The following is a 10476-nucleotide window of genomic DNA, read 5'->3' on the forward strand; positions in this document are numbered from 1 at the left end:
CCATTCACTTGACACAAAGTCAGTGTGGTGGCTGCAGTTGAACAGTGATTTTCATGGGTCTGATAGGTAATGTTTCATGCTATTTATGAGGTATTGTGTGATATTAGGGTCCATTTGATGCATTGTTTATAGCCTTAGGAAAGAGCATTGAGGACCAGATACCCAGTGATATTTAAGAGAGATATGGTACATGGTATTACATTGTGTGACTAGGGAAGAGAGGTTTGTCAGCCTGTAGTTTTGCTATGTCCTCTGGCTCAGTATAGGGTGGCTCCATTAAAAAGTAATTCAACACATTGTTGGGTGTTGTCTTTGAGGTTGCAGACATAGCTGAAGAAAGTCCTTTTGGATGTCATTTGCCTGGGAGGCTATTTTGACCTCAAATTTGGCTTTGTTTGGCTTGATTAGACCCCTAACTTGCTTGTTTAGATTGATAAGGGAGTTATTACCTTGGTGGGCATAGATCTTTCTACTTTTGGCCATAGTTTTATTTCTTCTTTCTTTTATACAACTGTTGGTGTTGGGATTTCAGCAGAGTGGCTTTTTTTAAGTTGTGCTATTCTTATTTTGGGAAGATACAGCGGTCTCTGTGCAGCTTTTTACACACTTTTGCAGGGTTTTTGTGAAGAGTTCTGCATAGGCAGCAGATGTTCTCAGGGTTGGGGGACTTGATATTTTGATAGGATGTCACCTAATAGTAAGAAGTTACCCTTAGAATAATTAAAATTACACATTTAGCTAGGGTTCTGGGTTTAATTTCTGTTTAAAAGGCGGTGGCTTTATGGTCCAACCTGATATTACACCATTACACCAGGGACTAGGGAGGGGGCAACATTTCTCCATGTTTGTCAGGACCAGATCGAGGATGCTAGTGCCCCAAGTGTGTTTACGAAGCAGCTGGTCTAGGGTGTTTGTGCTGATAAGGACAGGCTTCATGGATCGTAGAGGGGGACTCTATAGCTTGCCAAGATATGGTATAGGTCTTTTCGTATTGTAAGTTGGACATGGAGAAGCTCAAGAGTGTCATACTGTTTGATCAGCCTTGAGGTGTATTTTATATAAACTGAAACTCTTCTACCTTTTAATCCATCATGTGCAATAGATGGTCTAAATGAGTATAAGGCATTATGGTCCTGCACTGCCATGATCTCTCTGCCGCCTTTAACCATGTCTCAGTAACTACACAGGTGTCTGTGTCCTCCAGGGTGAGGAGAGCTTGGTGGGAGTGTAGTTTCTTGTTTAGACTTCTGGCATTGAAGAGTAACCCCTTTTAGATTATCCAGGGTAGGTTTCGCTATGTCAGAAAGCTCATCAAGTTGGCTATACCTGAAAAAGGCACTATGGGGTGGAAAAGGTTTTAGCCAATATTTGAAAGCCTGTAGGAGACAAGTGCAGATCATCCCTGGCAAAGCAGCTTAACCTGTCAGCTACATTTTTCCAGGCAGAGAAATATTGTACCCACTTCGAATGTGACCAAAAACTAAGACAATTAAAGTCAAAGTCAATTTTCTTCTGTGCAGGTTGTGGCATCATCCATTGAGAAGGTAGCATGCTGCTCATTGCTAGGCTTATACTGACCTGGGATGCATAGTCCAAGTGCTCCAGCATGTCTGTCTTCATGTAGTCCAAAGAGGCAGGTCTGAGATTGTTTTACATCCACATGGACTATGGCTGAGTCCTACTGGTACTGTGTGACTGAGTCCTGCTGGTACCTGTGGTTCAAAACCTGAATGCTTGTATCATCTGGCAGATCCTGGCACCTGATAGACAACTGACTGTGACTCTGTCCTTACTCAGCCTAGTGAGTGGGTCATCTGTGTGCCTCACAAAGGAGTCTCCTATGACCAGAATATTCGGCTGTATGATGGTGTGCCTTATGGGCTTACAGGTTGAGACACCTTGTGATGTGGCTGTAGCTATTTTGATGGATGTTGTTTTTATAAATTGTCTATGAAGTTGTTGAGGATACTTATTATAGACCTTTGAATTTTGGGAAGATTATATTTAAGAGCCCCAGCATATGTTGGTCTATATTTCTTATCTATACTGTATGTGGCTTGTGTATTATGTATGTTACTGACAACCTGTTGGGTATTTTTGCTTTTAGTAAGTGTGATCCCTGCTTTCAATGACATTGTGTAACTGCAGTTATAGTTTAAGGAGGTGGGAGGGTGTTTCATATTGACCAGACAACAACCCAGTATGTTATTTGAGCCTATAGAGCTGGTACGTTTGGTCCAAGAGAGCATTTTTACTCTCTGATCAAAGGAGATTTCAGGAGTTATGGACTAGATACTTTATACTGAGAAATATGAAGGCAACAAGTGGTGGGGAGAATTTGGAACTGTTTATCTGCATGGGTATTGGTTTTATACTTTAGGGTTTGACTGCTTGATGCTGTTAAAGATAATGTTTGTAGTTATCCTTTGCTGAAGCTGTAATTCTTAGTTCATGTTTAGCTTTGTAGGATTTAATTTTACTTCTTAGTTTTTGTTAATGAGGGAAACATACTCACAAGCGAGGAGAGTGTGTTGAGGAGATGGAAAGAGTACTATGAGGGGTTGATGAATGAAGAGAATGAGAGGGAGAGAAGGTTGGATGATGTAGGGATAGCGAATCATGAAGTGCAATGGATTAGCATGGAGGAAGTAAGGATAGCTATGAAGAGAATGAAGAATGGAAAAGCTGTTGGCCCAGATGACATACCTGTGGAAGCATGGAGGTGTTTAGGTGAAATGGCAGTGGAGTTTTCAACCAGATTGTTTAATGAAATCTTGGAAAGTGAGAGGATGCCTGAGGAATGGAGAAAAAGTGTTTTGGTACCGATTTTTAAGAATAAGGGTAATGTGCAGAGCTGTAGTAACTACAGTGGGATTAAGTTGATCAGTCACAGCATGAAGTTATGGGAAAGAGTAGTGGAAGTAAGGTTAAGAAGGGAGGTGATGATTAGTGATCAGCAGTATGGTTTCATGCCGGGAAAGAGCACTACAGATGCGATCTTTGCTCTGAGAGTGTTGATGGAGAAGTACAGAGAATGTCAGAAGGAGTTGCATTGTGTGTTTGTAGACTTAGAGAAAGCATATGACAGGGTGCCTAGAGAGGAGTTGTGGTATTGTATGAGGAAGTCAGGAGTGTCAGAAAAGTATGTAAGAGTGGTAAAGAATATGTACGAGGGTAGTGTGACAGCGGTGAGGTCTGCAGTGGGATTGATGGATGCGTTTAAGGTGCAGGTGGGGTTACATCAAGGATCAGCTCTGAGCCCTTTCTTATTTGCAATGGTGATGGGACAGGTTGACAGACTAGATCAGACAGGAGTCCCCGTGGACTATGATGTTTGCAGATGACATTGTGATCTGTAGTGAGAGTAGGGAACAGGTGGAGGAAACCCTGGAGAGATGGAGATATGCTCTAGAGTGAAGAGGAATGAAGGTCAGCAGGACTAAGACAGAATATATGTGTGTGAATGAGAGGGAGGATAGAGGAATGGTGTGGATGCAAGGATTAGAGGTGGCGAAGGTGGATGAGTTTAAATACTTGGGGTCAATAGTTCAGAGTAACGGTGAGTGTGGAAGAGAGGTGAAGAAGAGAGTACAGGCAGGATGGAGAGGGTGGAGAAGTGTCAGGAATGATTTGTGACAGACGAGTACCTGTAAGAGTGAAAGGGAAGGTCTACAAGAGGGTAGTGAGACCAGCTATGTTATATGGGCTGGAGACAGTGGCATTAACAAAAAGGCAGGAGTTTGAGTTGGATGTGGCAGAATTAAAGATGTTAAGATTTGCACTGGGTGTGACGAGGGTGGACAGGATTAGTAATAAGTATATTAGAGGGTCAGCCCAGGTTGGAAGGTTTGGAGACAAAGCCAGAGAGGCACGATTACGTTGGTTTAGACATGTGCTGAGGAGGGATGCTGAGTATATTGGGAAAAAGATGCTAGGGATGAAGCTACCAGGTAAAAGGAAAAGAGGAAGGCCTAAGATAAGGTTTATGGATGTGGTGAGAGAGGACATGCAGGTGGTTGGTGTGACCGAGCAAGATGCAGAGGACAGGAAGAAATGGAAACAGGTGATCTGCTGTGGCGACCCCTAACGGGAGCAGCCGAAAGAAGATGATGATGAGTTTTTGTTAACCCTTCTGAGATTGATTTGCATGCTGAGACTTTGTTCTCTTCTTTATGGCAATGATATTTTCCATTTTTTAAGGAAGTTTGTTAATGGTCGAGTCCTACCAGAATAGTTTGTATCTAAACTTGAAATTGCACTTGTGTTGATTAGGAAACATCTGTGTAAGAGTTGAGATGGGGGGGGGGTTAAAACTCTGGGTATATGTGGCAGTATGTGATGTAACGTCATTAATGAGAGAGGGGAGCTGTTGATTAGGAAACATCTATGTAAGAGTTGAGTTGGGGGGTAAAAACTCTGGGTATATGTGGCAGTATGTGATGTAACTTCATTAATGAGAGAGGGGAGCTGCTGAACCATCTATAGTGAAAATCAGGCAAAAGTAAATTGACTTTGTATATGTCTCTGTAGATGGTTGGATTGGTTTCTGCCTTGCATTGGAGCCATACGGCAAATATTAAAGCACAGGGATCAGATCTGACCAGCAAAGTTTTGACAATGGACAGGGAGCAAATAGAGGCTGATTTGTTGGTGTCTCTAATGGAGGACTTACTATCTGATAAGAGAGTTTGCACCAGGTTTGCCAGCTGTCCCTATTGGAGTGGGACTGTCCCGGGATCAGCAGCCCGATCCAGAGTCTTGCACTGCCGGTTAAAATCCCATCGAAACAGCCTCTGATTTGTTTTGTTTTTTTTTTTTTTTTTGATTGGCCCATATGCCGGTATATGAGCCAATCAAAAAAAATCATAAAACGGAGCTACTTCTGTTTAATGCGGAACTGGCTGATGTTTCCCATTGAACAGAAAAGGATCCACTGTGTGATTTTTTTGATTGGCTCGTATACCGGCATACGGGCCAATCAAAAATCGCTAAACACAGAGCTACTTGTGTTTAATGCGGAACATCAGGCAGTTCTGCATTATAAAAAGTAGCTCCATTTTGTGATTTTTTTTGATTGGCTCATATACCGGCATATGGGCCAATCAAAAATTGCTAAACATGGATAAGCATAAAATAAAAGCACAGTATCACCTCCAGATACAGTAACAATGATTTCCCCCCAGCATTATATTTACAATATTAGAAATGCTGCTGTACATGTCTCAGCTGCACCGACTGGTCTTTTATGTACGATAACACAGTTCTCTTTTTGATGAGACTCATACTTCTAGGCACCTGTGAGGTACCACAGTCGAATAAACAGGAGATCTCTGCCCATCTGTAGCCAGCTCCAGTTTGTAACCATCAATTTCTGTCCATTTGACGGCAATTTCTGCCACTGGTATATTTAAGATGCTGGGCTATGTGGAGTAATTCTACATCAAATGCCCATCAATCGATATGAAGTAATTCTCTGGTAAAAAGCTTGAATCCACACTGAGTATCCTGAATACTCCTCACGCACAGGAACCAAACTAAAAAGTGGAACCCATACATGAGAAAAGTTTGGAAGTAAGACCTCTGAGCAACTGACTAAATGAGCACAGGAACCACACAAGATGGCCATATTTGTCTGGCCAGGTCTTCTGAAGGTCCTTGAGACCAGCTTCTAATTTTTCAAGATCTGCAATCTTGGTGGCACCGTCAGCATCTGCCATTAGAATGTTCTTCCCTGTAGAACTTAAGACACCCATTCTGATAACACCACCTTTTCCGCGATTCTTCACCAGTGTGAGAACACGTACCTTGTTGCTGCCAAACTGTTTGAAATACTTTTGTGCAACCTTAGTTGTTTGATAGGCACTGCCATCATCAACCAAAATAACTTCATAACTGAATGAACTATGCTGCTTCTGTTTTTTTCTCCAAATATTCAAGTGCCTCGTCCATCATCACAGGTAAACGTGACTTTTCATTGTATGAAGGTACAGCAACAGATAGCTTCTTGCTCGTAGGGTCATGTCCACTTGGAAAAAGTTTTGTCTTTCCATTTTCATTTAAAAAAATAAATTCTCCTCTTCATGGCGATGCAGATTTGGCATCACTGTAGCAGTAACGTGCAATAATTGAGAGCAGTAATAGGGATACTATTGCAAGTGCTACTAAAGCCAAGACAAATTCAGAGACACAACAGTCCATTTTTACATAATTCACTGATCGACTGCTTTTTTAACAGGACAAGGGTATAACATTTCCAAATTGGAACCATATGAAAAACTGCATAGAGCAGTTCTCAAGTGCTATAGCAATTGCATGACTGTAAGATCTAAAAACTTCCTAGGGGGTTGATGCATTTTTTTTGGTCTTCACTTAGTGTGAAAAACTGTTTTTTTTTGTCCCTACCTGGCCTGTGAGAAATCTAGCAACCCTAGTTTGCACTGATAAAGTCAAGGAAGCATCATACGTATTTCTTTATAGAGATTTAGAAGTTCAAATTTATGGAGGGATAATTAAAGTCCCCTAGAATGATTTGAATTAATGAAGAGAGTCTAGTATATTAAGATATGATTTCATGGTTCTTTAGCTGTCCTGGCCTTGTTTGCAGATATAAATGTGATGACATTTCCGATAAAGACAGATACACCACCACCAGCATTGTTGATATCTACACTTCTGGGCCTAATTGAATAGTAAGGAGGGTAGCAGTTACTGCACTAAAACCAGATTTCAAAAATAGAAGCCCAGAGTGGAAGGTAGCTGGAATGAGTTCACAATAATAGCTGAAAAAAAACACAATGATATAAAATCCTCTGTTTTAATAAATGAAGGTGAGCGCTTTCGCAATGGTGAGCATTGCTTCATCAGACAAATAATTAACAGGCTGGTGATACTTATATACATTACATTAAATTCAAACTGACCAATCCTGTCACATACAATTAATTACCTACATTACATATAAACAATAAAAACATCATAGTATATAAAAAATGTCAGATGCTAAAATCTATGTTCCATTCTCTTATGTATGTATATCTATTTCCAACTCTACTGTTATATTTTTTAATTATATTAATATATTGGAATTATTTCAGTTTTCAAGACTTGGTTTCAGAAGGACACAGTCATTTAGATCCAGCCCTCTGTGTGCTCCCAGCTTCAAAATCCATTGAAGTTCTATATTTTCTGTTGAATTTACAATGTCCCCCCACCCTGCTATTTATGTTCTGAACATGCAATACCTGAAAAAATGTGTGTTCTTCACTCTTGGACAGAGTATGCTTGGCCAGAGCACTATATTCCTGCCCCTTCCTTGTACAATATAGATGTTCCCTAATACGTTCCCTAAGGCAGTGATTGGTCTTGCCTACATATAAATGACAACATATCTTACAATGAGCCACATACACCAAATTGCTTGTATTGCAGTCCGCTGAATTCCTAAGTTCCCAAAGGTGCCCGATCCCAGGATGTTTAAAAAGTCTAGATTCATCAATATGCATACAGTATGCACAGTTTCCACACGTATGCGTACAGTACTCTATATTCTCTTTCATCCTAGTTATTCTTGGATAACATAAATGTTGTTTTAAGTTTTTCTTATTTTTAAATATGAAATGTGGTTGATACCTACTATATCAGTGCTATCTTCATCCACTAATAATATGTGCCAATTCTGATGAATGATGTTTTTAAACTTATCAATATCCATTGTGTATGGATACATATGTTCTCAAGGGTACTGAACACTTTTTGGTGGACTTATATGAGGCAGTAAAAGGAACAGAAATGATAAGTATGGGCTTGGTAGCTACATTGGATGTGGTCTCATTATTCATAAGTATACCTAATGAGAAGGGGATAGATATGGTGAAAACAGTATTTTTGAGACATGGTAAGCTGTCCCCACAAAAAATAGATTTTCCATGTATGCTATTGGAAATCATACATGAACATAATATTTTTATGTTCAAAGAAACATGCTATAGGCAATTATCAGGGGTTGCCATGGGCACTAGTTGTGCCAATACATATGCGAACTTAGTCATGGTAGATTGGGAGCAAGAACACCTGTTGCCTAACCCTCATATCGCCTTTTACAGGCGATTTGTAGATGATATTATTTTCTGGAAGGGAAGTGAGGAACACCTGACGCCTTTTCACTTATATCTTAATAATACTAGTGATTTTTTGCAGTTTACCATGAATCATTCTACAGAGCGTATATACTTTCTGGATGTCACTATCTATAGAGAGGATATGGGTTGGTCTACCAAGTTACACAGGAAGCAATGCTACCGCCCAACATTTTTACATCAGAATAGTATGCACGATCAGCACATTTTTTCCAACATTATCAAAGGACAGGCAATGAGAGTATCACGTCTATGTTGCCAAGAGGAATTTTATGAAAATGAGCTTTGTAATTTAAGAACAGGATTTTTGAGTAGGGGGTACTGCAAACAAGAAATTGATAAAGTATATCAGAATGTGTATAAGGAAAGAAGAGGGAAAGCTAGACCATACTACTCGGAGAGAGTAGTATGTGAATATTTAGAGAATAAAAGTAAAGAACTACCTCACACTTCCATGGTTCTACCATACACAATGGATATTGATAAGTTTAAAAACATCATTCATCAGAATTGGCACATATTATTAGTGGATGAAGATACCACTAATATAGTAGGTATCAACCACATTTCATATTTAAAAATAAGAAAAATTTAAAACAACATTTATGTTATCCAAGAATAACTAGGATGAAAGAGAATATAGTGTACGGTACGCATAAGTGTGGAAACTGTGCATACTGTATGCATTTTTTAAACATCCTGGGATGGGGCACCTTTGGGAACTTAGGAATTCAGCGGACTGCAATACAAGCAATTTGGTGTATGTGGCTCATTGTAAGATATGTTGTCATTTATATGTAGGCAAGACCAATCGCTGCCTTAGGGAGCGTATTAGGGACCATCTATATTGTGCAAGGAAGGGGTAGGTATATAGTGCTCTGGCCAAGCATACTCTGTCCAAGAGTGAAGAACACACATTTTTTTCAGGTATTGCATGTTCAGAACATAAATAGCAGGGTGGAGGATATTGTAAATTCAACAGAAAATATGGAACTTCAATGGATTTTGAGGCTGGGAGCACACAGAGGGCTGGATCTAAATTACTGTGTCCTTCTGAAACCAGCTTTAAAGTCTTGAAAACTGAAATAATTCCAATATATTAATATAATTAAAATATATAATAGTAAAGTTGGAAATAGATATACATACATAAGAGAATGGAACATAGATTTTAGCATCTGACATTTTTTATATACTATGATGTTTTTATTGTTTATAGGTAATGTAGGTAATTAATTGTATGTGACAGGATTGGTCAGTTTGAATTTAATGTAATGTATATAAGTATCACCAGCCTGTTAATTATTTGTCTGATGAAGCAATGTTCACCATTGCGAAAGCACTCACCTTCATTTATTAAAACAGAGGATTTTATATCATTGTGGTTTTTTCAGCTGTTATTGTGAACTCATTCCAGCTACCTTCCACTCTGGGCTTCTATTTTTGACATTTTGCTTCACTTTTGGGTTTGCCTGAATTTGTTGGGAAATATTTGCTAAAACCAGATTTCAGTTATAGGTTCATAGGTTCATACTAGGCTATCTGCCCTAGGGCATTTATAAGCCTAGCCAGAGTGTGTTTGGCTTTCGCCACCCATTTTAAATTAATTTTGCTATGCCCTTTTTCGAGGTTAGTATACTGTGCCTCTGTGTAACAGTGACACAGAAGTGATACCCGGGGTAAACCTACGATCTCCCATCCACTCATCAAGATTCCTCTTGAAGAGAGTCAATGAGGGACTCTGCCTAACCTGGACTGTGATTTTATTCCAGAGTGAAGGGAGCCTCTGGGTTATGAATCTGTCCCTCCAGCATGTCCTATTTATTTCAGTGCTGAGGTTCAAGTCTCTCGAGCGCGTAGCTCGATGGGATTTGGATTTTCTGAGGTGCAGCATGTCCATTAATTCCGGGTTGGACATGGCTTTATATGTCAGGCACAGATCGCCTCTGAGCAGGCGGTATGCCACTGAGTAGAGCTGGTGTTTTTTTAACTGGGCAGCATATGGCATCTGTTTGAGCCCTTTGATCCTCTTGGTGAGGTACTTTTGGGGTCTTTCCAGTTGCTGCAGGTGTCTGGTAAGGTACATCCCAAAAGGGGCATTGTACTCAATTATGGGCCTGATGAGGGATGAGTAAAGAGGCACGATGACCTCCCCTGATCTAGATGTGAATCCCTTCATGATTATGTGGGCTATATAAAATGTTTTTCTAACCACTTTGGCCACGTGGTTGTCAAATGAGAGATTGCTATCCTCTTGGGTCCCTAATTACTTCTTCTGTACTTAATGGATTACAACCTATGTGGTAATTTGTGGGCACTTTGTTTTTGCCAAAGGGGATGA

General features: G+C 39.9%; 1 pseudogene; it reads right to left on the bottom strand.

Moving 5' to 3' along the window:
- Positions 1-5287: 5287 nt before the first annotated feature.
- On the bottom strand, positions 5288-6198 carry LOC122811575 (annotated as a pseudogene).
- Positions 6199-10476: the final 4278 nt, after the last annotated feature.

This window comes from Protopterus annectens, chromosome 9.part0, assembly GCF_019279795.1.
Source record: "Protopterus annectens isolate FY-2018-M chromosome 9.part0, PAN1.0, whole genome shotgun sequence".
In the NCBI taxonomy this organism is placed as follows: Eukaryota; Metazoa; Chordata; order Ceratodontiformes; family Protopteridae; genus Protopterus; species Protopterus annectens.